This window comes from Zonotrichia albicollis, chromosome Z (assembly GCF_047830755.1).
Source record: "Zonotrichia albicollis isolate bZonAlb1 chromosome Z, bZonAlb1.hap1, whole genome shotgun sequence".
Lineage (NCBI taxonomy): Eukaryota > Metazoa > Chordata > Aves > Passeriformes > Passerellidae > Zonotrichia > Zonotrichia albicollis.
Window position 1 is genome coordinate 6351654 of NC_133860.1, and position 16318 is coordinate 6367971.

Genomic DNA, 16318 nt, shown 5'->3' on the forward strand with positions numbered 1-16318 from the left:
TAAACACCCTTTCTCACCCTGCTGCCTGCAAACCCCCTCCCAAGAACTCCTAACTGGATACCTGCTCACCCTCCCTCTCCCACTCACAATCCTCAACTCACCTGAAGCCTCAATCTCAAACAGCATCCTTGACACTGGGCAGATCCCTCTTGTGACACGATCAAGCTGCTGAAAAAGGTGTTGTTCTTGAGAGCTGAGCAATAACAACCACTTCTCTCCACGGCTCACCTTGACTGCTGCTATCCAGATTCACTTCCTAAAAAGAAAGACAAAGAAGTGAGCTCTAACAGAGTCACCATGTACACTTCTGCTCCACAGACAAATGGGGCCTCACCTGCTCGGGGGAATCCCCTCACACGGGATGGGGCCCTCTGGCCCAGATTTAATTCATCTGAATCTGAAAAAAACGTTAGGACAAGAGTCACACTGTTGCAGGACAACTTAAGAGCTCCAGATGTCCTGTGTCCATCTACAAATCCCATCTAGAGTCCAACTACACCCCACATTACACATTCCAAGTCCCCGGGCCCTCTCCTATCGCACCAGGCTATGCGGCAGGGCAGAGCAGCCCCGGCACAAATGTGTGCTGACACCCGTGACACAGGACAGACAGGACAGGACACACAACGGGGACACAACAGGAACAGAAATCCCTTGGCAAGGAAAATGGCTGCAAGGACTGAGAGCATGCAAAAGGAGATGACGGAGTTCAAAATGACGGTGAGCTGATGAGGCTCAGAGAACACTGCAGGAAGAAGATGCTAACTGAATGATTGATTCCAAGAACAGTAAAGATGGATGCCTAGGAATCCTATGGTCAGAATCCTCTGCCTGCCCTCACATTCTTTCAAGCCCTAATCCACCATAATGGATCCAGGTGGGGCACAGCTGTCCGTATAGCTCAGAACAAGACCTGACAAGACATCTGACTGGATGCTTCCAAAGAGAGAACTTTTGACTGGGGAGCTCAGACAGGTATCAGAATTGCATCTCTGGCCTGGGTGCCAGGCCAAGGAATGCAGAGATCACAGATGCTAACAATGATGCCAAGGTTTCTGACAGGCCCCTCAATGTGCTAAGGTAAAAGACAGGAGATACACAAACAACACATAATGCACAGCAGACAAGTGACACCAGACACACCGGGACTGCTCTGCCCTGAACACCTCAGCACTGTGATCAAAAGTGAGACTTTGCTTTCATGGGGCCTAAGGGGCCACTTCATGGACACCCCCCACCTCCAAATTGGACTCAAAAACCCCTCCCAGTAATTCCCAAACCAGCACCCTGCCTTCATCCCCTCTGTGGGTCATAGCCCTCTACTTATCTCTCAGACATCTGGTGATGCCGGTCCGTGTCAGGTGCAAAGAAAGGCCACCTCGTCAGCTGGGAAGGTCCTGCTGTCACCGGGCTGGTGTCTCTCAGACAGCTAGAGTAAAGAGAACCAAACATCAGTGCCTGATCTTGGCACCCCATCGGCCAAAACCCCACCAGTCTGCTACTCACCATGCTCCTAGGAAGGCTCGGCACCTGCTAACTCTGACCCTCTGCCATGGATGCAATGCATCTGCACCTGAAAGAAAGTTAGAACATGTGTCAAACACCACCAGGATAACTCACAAGCTGCAAAGACCTCAGATCCATCTAGGAATAGCATCTAGAGCCCAAGTACAGCCCCCATTACAAATTTACACTCCCCAGGGCTTGTCCCATTGCAGCTGGCCATGCGGCAGGGCAGAACAGCTCCAGCACCCATATGTGTGCAGACACCCGTGACAAAGAACGTGACAAACAGGGGGACATCAAACACCACACATCATGCTTGTGGTGAGGGCCTCGAGGGAAGAAGGCAAAAGGGACCCCAAAGACACACTAGGGAACACGGCACACCGGAAACCACGACACAAACCAGAGCTGTTCTGCACTGCCCGCCTGAAAGCTGCCATCAAAAGTAGAGCCTCTCCCTTTAGCTGTCCTAAGAGGCCCTTGGACAAGTTTGCTTTTCCCTCCGCTAATTTTTAAATCTGTCCCAAGAACTCCCAACCTGCTACGCCCCCATCTCCAGGCCGTGCCTCCCAACTTATCTTTTGGATGATCGGCGACGGGAATCCACGTTGCACCTGAAATGAGTCTGCTTCAGAGAGCCTCGTGATGGCCTGTGAGCCTCTCGGTCAGCTACAATAAAGAAAACCAAAACCAAAGAATGAGTCCAGAGTTATGCGGGCCAAATCCCAGCCAGTCAGCTACTTGCCCTCTCCTGAGTGTGCCTGGCTCCCTCAGGCTCCAGCTTCATCCTGATTCCAAGGCTGTGGCCTTTATTAGGGCTGGCACCTGGGTTAGAGAAAGGCAAAGTTAAATGGCATTCCTGTGAGTGCAGTGGATGACTCTGTGTGCTCTAAGACATGGGAATGCCTCTGCTAGAAGCCTTGTGGGGGGGGGGGCCCTCAAATAAACACCCTTTCTCACCCTGCTGCCTGCAAACCCCCTCCCAAGAACTCCTAACTGGATACCTGCTCACCCTCCCTCTCCCACTCACAATCCTCAACTCACCTGAAGCCTCAATCTCAAACATCATCCTTGACACTGGGCAGATCCCTCTTGTGACATGATCAATCTGCTGAAAAATTGTTGTGCTTGAGAGCTGAGCAATAACAACCACTTCTCTCCACGGCTCACCTTGACTGCTGATATCCAGATTCACTTCCTAAAAAGAAAGACAAAGAAGTGAGCTCTAACAGAGTCACCATGTACACTTCTGCTCCACAGACAAATGGGGCCTCACCTGCTCGGGGGAATCCCCTCACACGGGATGGGGCCCTCTGGCCCAGATTTAATTCATCTGAATCTGAAAAAAACGTTAGGACAAGAGTCACACTGTTGCAGGACAACTTAAGAGCTCCAGATGTCCTGTGTCCATCTACAAATCCCATCTGGAGTCCAACTACACCCCACATTACACATTCCAAGTCCCCGGGCCCTCTCCTATCGCACCAGGCTATGCGGCAGGGCAGAGCAGCCCCGGCACAAATGTGTGCTGACACCCGTGACACAGGACAGACAGGACAGGACACACAACGGGGACACAACAGGAACAGAAATCCCTTGGCAAGGAAAATGGCTGCAAGGACTGAGAGCATGCAAAAGGAGATGACTGAGTTCAAACTGACGGTGAGCTGATGAGGCTCAGAGAACACTGCAGGAAGAAGATGCTAACTGAATGATTGATTCCAAGAACAGTAAAGATGGATGCCTAGGAATCCTATGGTCAGAATCCTCTGCCTGCCCTCACATTCTTTCAAGCCCTAATCCACCATAATGGATCCAGGTGGGGCACAGCTGTCCGTACAGCTCAGAACAAGACCTGACAAGACATCTGACTGGATGCTTCCAAAGAGAGAACTTTTGACTGGGGAGCTCAGACAGGTATCAGAATTGCATCTCTGGCCTGGGTGCCAGGCCAAGGAATGCAGAGATCACAGATGCTAACAATGATGCCAAGGTTTCTGACAGGCCCCTCAATGTGCTAAGGTAAAAGACAGGAGATACACAAACAACACATAATGCACAGCAGACAAGTGACACCAGACACACCGGGACTGCTCTGCCCTGAGCACCTCAGCACTGTGATCAAAGGTGAGACTTTGCTTTTATGGGGCCTAAGGGGCCACTTCATGGACACCCCCCCACCGCCAAATTGGACTCAAAAACCCCTCCCAGTAATTCCCAAACCAGCACCCTGCCTTCATCCCCTCTGTGGGTCATAGCCCTCTACTTATCTCTCAGACATCTGGCAATGCCGGTCCGTGCCACGTGCAAAGAAAGGCCACCTCGTCAGCTGGGAAGGTCCTGCTGTCACCGGGCTGGTGTCTCTCAGACAGCTAGAGTAAAGAGAACCAAACATCAGTGCCTGATCTTGGCACCCCATCGGCCAAAACCCCACCAGTCTGCTACTCACCATGCTCCTAGGAAGGCTCGGCACCTGCTAACTCTGACCCTCTGCCATGGATGCAATGCATCTGCACCTGAAAGAAAGTTAGAACATGTGTCAAACACCACCAGGATAACTCACAAGCTGCAAAGACCTCAGATCCATCTAGGAATAGCATCTAGAGCCCAAGTACAGCCCCCATTACAAATTTACACTCCCCAGGGCTTGTCCCATTGCAGCTGGCCATGCGGCAGGGCAGAACAGCTCCAGCACCCATATGTGTGCAGACACCCGTGACAAAGAACGTGACAAACAGGGGGACATCAAACACCACACATCATGCTTGTGGTGAGGGCCTCGAGGGAAGAAGGCAAAAGGGACCCCAAAGACACACTAGGGAACACGGCACACCGGAAACCACGACACAAACCAGAGCTGTTCTGCACTGCCCGCCTGAAAGCTGCCATCAAAAGTAGAGCCTCTCCCTTTAGCTGTCCTAAGAGGCCCTTGGACAAGTTTGCTTTTCCCTCCGCTAATTTTTAAATCTGTCCCAAGAACTCCCAACCTGCTACGCCCCCATCTCCAGGCCGTGCCTCCCAACTTATCTTTTGGATGATCGGTGATGGGAATCCACGTTGCACCTGAAATGAGTCTGCTTCAGAGAGCCTTGTGATCGCCTGTGAGCCTCTCGGTCAGCTACAATAAAGAAAACCAAAACCAAAGAATGAGTCCAGAGTTATGTGGGCCAAATCCCAGCCAGTCAGCTACTTGCCCTCTCCTGAGTGTGCCTGGCTCCCTCAGGCTCCAGCTTCATCCTGATTCCAAGGCTGTGGCCTTTATTAGGGCTGGCACCTGGGTTAGAGAAAGGCAAAGTTAAATGGCATTCCTGTGAGTGCACTGGATGACTCTGTGTGCTCTAAGACATGGGAATGCCTCTGCTAGAAGCCTTGTGGGGAGGGGGGCCCTCAAATAAACAAATAAACACCCTTTCTCACCCTGCTGCCTGCAAACCCCCTCCCAAGAACTCCTAACTGGATACCTGCTCACCCTCCCTCTCCCACTCACAATCCTCAACTCACCTGAAGCCTCAATCTCAAACAGCATCCTTGACACTGGGCAGATCCCTCTTGTGACACGATCAAGCTGCTGAAAAAGGTGTTGTTCTTGAGAGCTGAGCAATAACAACCACTTCTCTCCACGGCTCACCTTGACTGCTGCTATCCAGATTCACTTCCTAAAAAGAAAGACAAAGAAGTGAGCTCTAACAGAGTCACCATGTACACTTCTGCTCCACAGACAAATGGGGCCTCACCTGCTCGGGGGAATCCCCTCACACGGGATGGGGCCCTCTGGCCCAGATTTAATTCATCTGAATCTGAAAAAAACGTTAGGACAAGAGTCACACTGTTGCAGGACAACTTAAGAGCTCCAGATGTCCTGTGTCCATCTACAAATCCCATCTGGAGTCCAACTACACCCCACATTACACATTCCAAGTCCCCGGGCCCTCTCCTATCGCACCAGGCTATGCGGCAGGGCAGAGCAGCCCCGGCACAAATGTGTGCTGACACCCGTGACACAGGACAGACAGGACAGGACACACAATGGGGACACAACAGGAACAGAAATCCCTTGGCAAGGAAAATGGCTGCAAGGACTGAGAGCATGCAAAAGGAGATGACTGAGTTCAAAATGACGGTGAGCTGATGATGCTCAGAGAACACTGCAGGAAGAAGATGCTAACTGAATGATTGATTCCAAGAACAGTAAAGATGGATGCCTAGGAATCCTATGGTCAGAATCCTCTGCCTGCCCTCACATTCTTTCAAGCCCTAATCCACCATAATGGATCCAGGTGGGGCACAGCTGTCCGTACAGCTCAGAACAAGACCTGACAAGACATCTGACTGGATGCTTCCAAAGAGAGAACTTTTGACTGGGGAGCTCAGACAGGTATCAGAATTGCATCTCTGGCCTGGGTGCCAGGCCAAGGAATGCAGAGATCACAGATGCTAACAATGATGCCAAGGTTTCTGACAGGCCCCTCAATGTGCTAAGGTAAAAGACAGGAGATACACAAACAACACATAATGCACAGCAGACAAGTGACACCAGACACACCGGGACTGCTCTGCCCTGAGCACCTCAGCACTGTGATCAAAAGTGAGACTTTGCTTTCATGGGGCCTAAGGGGCCACTTCATGGACACCCCCCACCTCCAAATTGGACTCAAAAACCCCTCCCAGTAATTCCCAAACCAGCACCCTGCCTTCATCCCCTCTGTGGGTCATAGCCCTCTACTTATCTCTCAGACATCTGGTGATGCCGGTCCGTGCCAGGTGCAAAGAAAGGCCACCTCGTCAGCTGGGAAGGTCCTGCTGTCACCGGGCTGGTGTCTCTCAGACAGCTAGAGTAAAGAGAACCAAACATCAGTGCCTGATCTTGGCACCCCATCGGCCAAAACCCCACCAGTCTGCTACTCACCATGCTCCTAGGAAGGCCCGGCACCTGCTAACTCTGACCCTCTGCCATGGATGCAATGCATCTGCACCTGAAAGAAGTTAGAACATGTGTCAAACACCACCAGGATAACTCACAAGCTGCAAAGACCTCAGATCCATCTAGGAATAGCATCTAGAGCCCAAGTACAGCCCCCATTACAAATTTACACTCCCCAGGGCTTGTCCCATTGCAGCTGGCCATGCGGCAGGGCAGAACAGCTCCGGCACCCATATGTGTGCAGACACCCGTGACAAAGAACGTGACAAACAGGGGGACATCAAACACCACACATCATGCTTGTGGTGAGGGCCTCGAGGGAAGAAGGCAAAAGGGACCCCAAAGACACACTAGGGAACACGGCACACCGGAAACCACGACACAAACCAGAGCTGTTCTGCACTGCCCGCCTGAAAGCTGCCATCAAAAGTAGAGCCTCTCCCTTTAGCTGTCCTAAGAGGCCCTTGGACAAGTTTGCTTTTCCCTCCGCTAATTTTTAAATCTGTCCCAAGAACTCCCAACCTGCTACGCCCCCATCTCCAGGCCGTGCCTCCCAACTTATCTTTTGGATGATCGGTGATGGGAATCCACGTTGCACCTGAAATGAGTCTGCTTCAGAGAGCCTCGTGATCGCCTGTGAGCCTCTCGGTCAGCTACAATAAAGAAAACCAAAACCAAAGAATGAGTCCAGAGTTATGCGGGCCAAATCCCAGCCAGTCAGCTACTTGCCCTCTCCTGAGTGTGCCTGGCTCCCTCAGGCTCCAGCTTCATCCTGATTCCAAGGCTGTGGCCTTTATTAGGGCTGGCACCTGGGTTAAAGAAAGGCAAAGTTAAATGGCATTCCTGTGAGTGCACTGGATGACTCTGTGTGCTCTAAGACATGGGAATGCCTCTGCTAGAAGCCTTGTGGGGAGGGGGGCCCTCAAATAAACAAATAAACACCCTTTCTCACCCTGCTGCCTGCAAACCCCCTCCCAAGAACTCCTAACTGGATACCTGCTCACCCTCCCTCTCCCACTCACAATCCTCAACTCACCTGAAGCCTCAATCTCAAACAGCATCCTTGACACTGGGCAGATCCCTCCTGAGACACGATGAATCTGCTGCAAAAAGTGTTGTCCTTGACACAACCTGGAATCTCTGAAAGGCGTGCTCCTCCTAAAAACAATTAATAACAAAACAAGAACAAAACCAGAAATTACAAAGGTGCTTTAACACCCCTAAACACAAAACCCAAAATTGCGAACCTACATACTCCCTGTATTCCATGCTGTTTTCTTCACAGTCTCTTCCAAGCCTCTGCTGCTTTAGATGCCCAGAAACACCTGCTGGAAACAAGCTGAGATGAGCTGAAAGAGCCTCTTCACTGAAATGAGAGGAGAACTCCTACCCCAGCACACCCCAGAGAGGGAATGAAGCCCCTCGGCCAAGGCTGGGGTTAATATACCCCCGATGGTGCCTGCCTCTCGTTCCCATGGCACCCAGGAAAAGGGAGGGGGCAAATCCTCCCAGGTATAAAAGCCCTCAGAACAGCTGCAGCTGTTTGGCCACTCAGATTCAAGGGGAGTAAAGGGCTTGTTATAGAAGAAAACTCTTCACAAAAATAACAGTGCTTTCTTTTTTGCAACAGCTACTTGGAGCAGAAGAACACAAAACTGGTAAGACATAAAACTTTGTGGTTAGGTAGCATAGCTGGATAAATTGGGTCATTTGCTGTTAACTTACATAATTATTCTGTATTTAACCAAAGCCATCTAATAAATTCACACCCAAAACTCCAGCAGCCCAGCTGGCCCTACCAAATCTGTATGTTTATACATACAGTAAACAATACCAAAATCCCAGTAATACCTATGAGAAGTCTATGAAAGAAACCTATTGAAATTAATCCTACCTGAAATACCATCTATTCCTACCTGAAAACCCATCCAGAAAGTTAGCTTCACTCAAAAAACAATTTACACAGAGTTAATAATACCAAGAAATAACACACCATATACCACCAATGAATATAATAGTGAAGGAAAAAAAACCCACATTTTAAATTTTTTTTAATTTAAACTAACTTCTTTTATCAGCTAGAACAAAAGATTTTGCCAGGACTGTAACAACAATTCCTTCTCCTTCTGAAATGTCCCTTCTCCTTCCCAAATTCCTTACAACTTCTGAGTTTAAATCCAAGCCAAAAGCAGAATTCGTGCACCTGTGCGTTCAATGCTCCTGTCAGATTCTCTCTTTCCCTCCACATCTTCTTACACTTTCAGTCTTCAGGCTGTCCTGCTGGGATGAGTCTGACAGAAGAACAGGCACATGTTAACAGAGCATTTCCCTCCCCAGAGCTGGTTTCCTCAGCGCATTTCACTCAATCCCAAGCCTGCAATGATGCACGCTCACCTGAAGCAGGGGGAGAAATCTGTAAAGGTCACTAAATACATAAAAGCGCATCCCCATTGTTCCATTACTCAGCAGCCCATCCGGCCAAGGTCAGAGCTCGCTGCCCACCGAGGACACGGCAACCAGCAGGGCCCTTTCTCCCACTCTCCAGCACGGACCTGCGAAGCCACAGAGGAGTTTACAGAGACCGGGAGCCGGCGGGACGGGACGGGCGCCCGGCCCGACCTTCCAAAGCTGGCGGCAGCGACGGCGGGGAGAGCCACGGCCCCGCTCCGCCTCCTGCGCCGCCTGCCCGGGGCCGCCCCGCCGGAATTGTCCGGCCCGCGGTCGCTCCCAGCGCCTGGAGCGTGGCGGGCGCGGGCCCGGGGGCTGCAGCCCTCTTCCGATGCCGCTCGCTCCCGCCCCTCGCACTTCCTTCGCTCGGCAGCCGCGTCCTTCCGCCGCCCCCGGCACCCAGCGGCGAGAGGCAAGGCGCTGGCTCGGGGGGTGCAGTACCGCCCTTTGGACACAGGGGGGCAGACTCACCGGGGTGTGCTATTTTCTCCGCCTTTTTGGCCGCCATTTTGAGAAGGTCAAGCCAGTCCGAGACACCCGCGACACGCCACTCCCAACACGGCGGCCTCTCGGCTGCCTGTCGGCTCACAGCTGCAGTACCGCGCTCTGCCCACAAGGAGGCAGCACTGCCGCCCGCCCCAGACGGGGGCGCAGCGCGCCTCGGGGCTGCGGGCAGCGACGGCGGCAAAAAAGAACAGGGGCGACCCCAGACAAAAACTGCTCTGAAATAAATGCCAAAAACCTGCCTCCTATCGAGCAAGAGTCAAACAAGCCCCCTTGATTTAAAGCCATGTTTAAATAAAAGTTTTATTTCTATTTTTCATATTTATAGTCACACGCATATTTATAGTGAACATTGATGTAGCATGTAATTTATACAATATATTCTGTCTATTCCTATTGTTTATATGTATTTCTCTGTGTTTTTATAAATATCTTTCTCTATTAATTGTATAGTTCTTATATAGTTCTTCTATAGCTTAAAACTACATTTCTAAAATACTTTTATTATTTAAAAAAAAATCCAATTCTAACTAAATAAATACCAGAAAACCCTTCTTTTAAACTATACTGAAATATTGTTATATTTAGAGCTTGCATGACTATATACACATTTATATTTCTAGTTTATATTGATGCATTATATTTAGAATATATATAATATGTATCCTGCTCAAATAATAGAGAGAAATTATTTATTAAATTACGTATCATATCTACTGCTAAACCTTGTTTTTTCCTTTATTTTTAATTTTTATATTAATCTTTAGATATTTATGATATATTTATATACTTAGACTTCTACCTTTATATTATTTGTATTTATAATTTTTATACTAAAACCCCTGCTTTTGCCAAATGAAAAACAAAACCATCCTTTATTTTCAACTACTTGAAAAATACTTTTATAATTATAATTATCATATCTATCATTTGTTTTATAAGTATAGTACATCAATTGATATATCTATTTTATATCTATTTCCTATAATATACTAAAAAAGATATATACAGTATTACTTGTATTATGCGTAGTATCAATTGATGTTATTTTATATTTACAATTATTTAAAAATTTTATGTATACCTGCATATATTTGAAACACATTTCTATATTTATATTTGAGTTGGGTTGTGTCTATATTTATATTCTCTATCTACATATCTATAAATACACACAATACTCTAATTTAAAAAGATAATATCTTATTGTAACATATAATAACTTATGTTACAAGTAAAATTTTAAAAAAAGATCAAATATATAAAAACAAGAGAGGTTTATTCCCATTTCCACACATCTGTTTTGTTTAAATGTAGTTATAATATTACATTAGAAATCCAATTCCTAAATAAAATTACAATACAAAGAGCATTGAATTGCCAGCAATATCTTCGAAAAACATCAAGATACCTCCAACAGCCAAAAATCTGCCAGCCAAAAAACCACAAAACACTCTTTTCAATAACAAATTCTCATCATATCCGAAAAATGGAACCAAGATAAAAGAAAACCCTATAGAAACACGCACAGCAAATTACAACAACTACTAAAAAACGAAATCAAACCAACCTACTAAACTACAAACAGTGCCACTGACCCTGAAGGTTACTAAAAAAAAATAAACAAAATTCTACCTCTACACTAACTCAAAGAATAACCAATCCTCTGTAAAAATAACAGCCGAACTACTTAACGAAATAGAAAAAATCTCAAGGTCTAAAAACTAAGAAAACAACTACTCAATACTACTTGAAAAGATCCACCATATAAATACCCGGATTCCCAAAATAAAACCGATGAACAACAATCAAATACATGAAAGAACAACAACAACAACAAAAATAATCAAAAAAAAAAAAAAAACCAACAACAAAAAAAGCCCCAAAACCGAATAAACTTTCATTTTCAACAAAAATATTATTCCCAACGGAATAAACCCATAGTGCCTCAAGATATCAAAATAAAAATAACACCTAGAAACAAACACAAAGACTAAAGACAAACGTAACCATAAACAATGTCTCCCAAATTACCCGCAACCATAAAACATACACTACAATCAAACCAACCAAATAAATAAAAGCCCTGGAAGACGATAAACACACATGCAATTCGCGAGATTAAAAACCCGCTGCTATGAACGACACGACGCTACCTCAAAAGCCCACCGAAACAAACACTACCCGCTCACGCCAATAAAAGCCACCTCAACAGAATTAAAATCCGAACCGCTGCTTCGCGCTACGACCCGTAAAAACCATTGCGCGCCTTTCTAAACATAATACCCCGGCAAAAAAACCATATCCGACTACGAAACCCAATCCGAAACGAACCTTTATCATCCCCACCGGCACCGAGAACCGCAGCAGTCAGGAAGAACCCCGTAGCCCTTAGCGTACCCCCGCTGCAAACCGAACACAGCGATGCAATCAATGCCGAAAAAGCGCCTCCGAACCGCGGCACCGCCCCAGCACTGCGAGCAGCCGAAGCCCGCGCTCGCTGCCGGCCCCGGACGGAGCGCGGCTCCCGCCAGGAGACCGGCTCCTCCGGCGGCTCCTCCGGCACGCGGGGCCGGCGCCGGCCCGGAGAGCCGCGCCCGCTGCCCCTGCCCGGCGGGGCCGGCACCGGGCCCGGGGGTGGCGGCGGCGCCCGAGCCCCGCGCCCGGAGCGGACGGAGCGGCCGGCACCGCCCGGGCCGCCGCAGCAGCGCCCGCGCCGCCTCTGCCGCCCTTGGCCGGCCCGGCCGCGCCAAATCCCCCGTGCGCCCCGGCAGCTGCCCGGGCCGTGCCAGCGCCGCTCCCGAGCGGCAACGTTCCGGCCCGGGCCGCGGCCACCACAAGCGCCCTCCCATGCAGCGGCACGGCCCCATTGCAGCCCTGCAAACGCTGCCACAGCTGCAGCTTCCCGCAACCGAACCCCGAAACTGACGCCGCAGGCGGGGCTCGCCTCCCTTCAACAAGGGCAAAGAAGTGTCCTCTCCCCTTCACGTTCGTCCCCTACGAGAGCACAAAAGAAGGGGCGCTCCTCAAATGAAAGCCTTCGACTGATGGCAAAGGGCCATTTCCACCTCCATTCAAAGCCTTGAAAAGGAGGGACACCACGGCTGCCCCCTCCATTTCAACCCTAGGGTGATGAAAATGGGGTGGCTGCCTTCAAACCAAACCCATAACACCACAAGAATACTTTTCCCATTCCCCTTCAAATAGAACGCAGGGATTCCCTGTCACCCCCGGGATACCCCCAACAGCCTGGAAAAGGCAGCTTTTCCTGCAATCAACGCCCTTAAAACCACAAGTGAAGAGGGATCCCCTCAGTTCAAACGCAGACAATAAAAGAAGAGGAGCTGCTTCCTCCTCCTTAATCCCTTTCGTCCTCATAAGCTCCATTTCTGCTCCTGGGGAAGCGGGGAGGGACTGGCAAGATGAAATTGCAAAGGGGAAGGACAAAATTCCCCGCTCCAAACCCACACGGGCTCACCTGGTCGGCTGCTGCTCCCCGGCACAAAGATTCGTCCCTCGGCACAAACCCCTCCACTCAGCAGCTCCATGCAAAAATGTACAGAGGCAAACTCTCCCCCCGTTAAAACCGCCCCGGCAAGAGCCACCCCCTCATCATCCTCACAGCTCACACCTGGGCTGCTCCGAGCCCTCATCATCCTCACACTCACACCTGGGCTGCTCCGAGCCCCTCATCATCCTCACAGCTCACACCTGGGCTGCTCCGAGCCCCTCATCATCCTCACACTCACACCTGGGCTGCTCCGAGCCCCTCATCATCCTCACACTCACACCTGGGCTGCTCCGAGCCCCCATCATCTATTTGTCACATTTATATTCGCTTTTAGATTTAGAATTTATATTACTGTATAATATTTACTATATTGTATATTACATCTCTTCATGTTACTTACATAGATTTCTATTTCTATTTCTTTTTAAATTCATAGTTTAGTATTACATCTTTAGATTTTTATTATATATTTCTCTGTGCCAATTTAGATTTCTATTGTACTTATATTATTTATATAAAAACCCCTGCCTCTAACGAAAGAAAAACCAAAGACACCCCTTTATTTAAACCACATTTAAAATTTTAAAAATAATTTTGTTTGTCGTAATTCTATTCACATTTACATTTGTAATTTTCATTTATTATATTTATAGATATCTTATAGATTGGAGAGAATACCTTTTTATATAATAATAGATATATTCTTTTTACACAACATATTTCTTTTCCTTATATTTACGTATATTAAATATTTATTGATATCGAGATATATAGGATATAATTGGATTTCTATTTTTATACCTTTTATGAAATCTCCAGCCTATACCCCAATGAAAACCAAACAATCCCCAATTCATTTAAACTATATTTAAACATAAATCCTGTCACGGCTGCATTGCACAGCAGTGCCCCGAGCTAATCTGACACTTGTTCATCTCCTGTACCTGAGACTGAACCCGCTCACCTTGATCGCACCTGGCAGAACCATTTTCGTACCTTTTCCTGGCATTGCTTGGGTTTTCTCTTGCCTTTTTTGTGCCCTCTATTGCCTCTCTTTCTTGCCTTGTTTCTTGGGGCTTTTCCTCCCTTTTTCCTTGACTTTTTCTGGCATTTCTTGGGTTCTTTTCTTCGTTTCATCTTGCCCATCTTGGAATTTTTTTTCTGTTTCTTTCTGGGTTTTTTTCCGGAAATTTTCGTCCCCATCTTGTTTTTTTGTTTTTTTTTTTTTTTTTTCTGATTTTATTTCTTGCCCATTTTGGGATTATTTTTTCTGTTTTCTTTTATCGGGGTTTTTCTCGTCCATCTTGTTTTATTTTTTCTCGTTTATTTCTTGCCCATCTTGGGGATTTTTTCTGTGTTTTTTCTTGCGCATCTCGAAGTCTTTATCCTTTTTTTTTTTTTTCTTCTTTTTTTTTTTTTTTTTTTTTTCCCTGCGTTTCTCCTTGCCCTCCTTGGTTTTTTTTTTTGGCCTGCCTGCCTTCCTTCCTTCCTGCCTTCCTATCCTTCTTTCTTTCTTCATTTCAGTTCCTTTCCTTATTTTCTTGTTTTCCTTTTCTTTCTTTCTTTCCCTGTATGTCTAATCTTGGTTTTCCTTTCTAGCTTTAGAATAAAAAAGCAGCACTAAAAACTTTCGGGCTACCTGGCAGTAAAAAAAAAACTGCAAAACGAAAATGATGTAAAGAAAACTATTTACTCCCTGGGAGCCTGAAATTTTCTACTGCTGTACGTGACATAGAGCTTTTATTCCTTCTTATAGATAGTTGATATTTTATACTTACTTTATACAGCGCCCCCTGCCGTGTGATCCGGAGACCTGCAGGGAGAGCGCTGCGGCGTCCTTCGGTTCTGTTTAATGAAACTCGGCTCAATTCGGCTTGGTTCGGCTCTTGGTCTAAACTCGTTTCAGTTCGGCTCTTCGGCCCAACTCGGCACGGTGCGGCTAAACTCGGTCATATTCAGCACATTCTCTAAATGCGGCCAGTGTCGGCTCCACTCGGCTATCGGTTCCAGTCGGCTATCATCGGCTCTTGGGCTGTTTTCGGCTACACTCGCTCTTCGGGTAAACTCGGCTGTTTTCGGCTACACTCGGCTCTTCGGGCAAACTCGGCTGTTTTCGGCTACACTCGGCTCTTCGGGTAAACTCGGCTATTTTCGGCTACACTCGGCTCTTCGGGTAAACTCGGCTATTTTCGGCACCACTCGGCTCTTCGGGTAAACTCGGCTATTTTCGGCTACACTCGGCTCTTCGGGTAAACTCGGCTATTTTCGGCTACACTCGGCTCTTCGGGTAAACTCGGCTGTTGTCGGCAACACTCGGCTCTTCGGTTCAAGTCGGGATTTTTCGGCCGTCCTCGGCTCGCTGAGGGCGGGAGAGCGGGCATGAGAGGACCCCGGAGCACAGAGGGAAGGTTTATCCAGATGCCTGTCACAAACCCGCAAAAATACGCCCGCTCGCGGCGACCCTGAGCCCACAGCATGTATCGGATACGCTTCAAACGCCACAGAAAAATCCGTCGGGGCCGCCATGACGTCGGTATTCCATGCAGGCAGTTCACTTACACCCACCGGGGTCCTCCACTTCCCCGCCATCTCGAGAAGGTCAACGAAAAGTCCGAGACACCCGCGACACGCCACTCCCAGCATGGCGGCCTCTCGCCTGCCTGCCGGCGCACGCCTGCAGTACCGCGCTCTGCCCACAAGGCGGCAGCACTGCCGCCCGCCCCAGACGGGGGCGCAGCGCGCCTCGGGGCTGCGGGCAGCGACCGCGGCAAAAAAGAACAGGGGCGACCCCAGCCAAAAACTGCTCTGAAATAAATGCCAAAAACCTGCCTCTTATCCGACCAGAACCAAACAAACCGCCTTGCTTTAAAATCCTATTAAAATCAATTTGATAGTCCTATTTTTCGTATTTATATTCACATGCATATTTATAGTGGACATTGATGTAGCATGTAATTTATAAAATATATTCTGTCTATTCCTACTGTTTCTATTTATTTATATTTTGTGGATTTAAAAAAATCTTTCTATATTTATTGTATATTTCTATGTTAAAAGCATGATAGAAATGTAATTTTAATTATTTAAAATAAAAATCCCATACTAACTAAACAAATACAAAAAAGCTCTATTCTTTTAAACTATATTGAAATATTTTTATATTTATAGCTTGCATGACTATATTCCCATTTATATTTATAGTTTATATTTAAGCATTATATTAATCATGATATATAATATGTGTCCTATTCAAATAATAGAAATAAATTATTTTTTAAATTATGTACCATATGTACTGCTACAACTTATTTTATCTTAGATTTTTAATTTTATATTAGCCTTTTGCTCTTTATGATCTGTTTCTATACTTAGATTTCTACCTTTATATTATTTGTATTTATCATTTTTGTACTAAAACCCCTGCTTTT

General features: G+C 47.4%; 2 long non-coding RNA genes across 3 annotated transcripts; both read right to left on the minus strand.

The window, feature by feature from the left end:
• Positions 1 to 345: 345 nt before the first annotated feature.
• Positions 346 to 5114, minus strand: LOC141727210 (uncharacterized). Its single transcript, XR_012578256.1, has 8 exons — positions 5008 to 5114; positions 4701 to 4780; positions 3956 to 4624; positions 2783 to 3878; positions 2551 to 2704; positions 2121 to 2331; positions 1507 to 1573; positions 346 to 1429 (listed from the first exon to the last, which is right to left on the minus strand). It is a non-coding gene; the product is annotated as an uncharacterized LOC141727210 (long non-coding RNA).
• Positions 5115 to 7460: 2346 nt separating this feature from the next.
• On the minus strand, positions 7461 to 10110 carry LOC141727193 (uncharacterized). 2 transcript variants are annotated; one of them, XR_012578240.1, is made up of 3 exons: positions 8822 to 10110; positions 7683 to 8718; positions 7461 to 7585 (listed from the first exon to the last, which is right to left on the minus strand). It is a non-coding gene; the product is annotated as an uncharacterized LOC141727193 (long non-coding RNA). The 2 variants fall into 2 exon arrangements; XR_012578241.1 differs by having other exon boundaries at positions 7467 to 7585; positions 7679 to 8718.
• Between the last annotated feature and the right edge of the window lie 6208 nt (positions 10111 to 16318).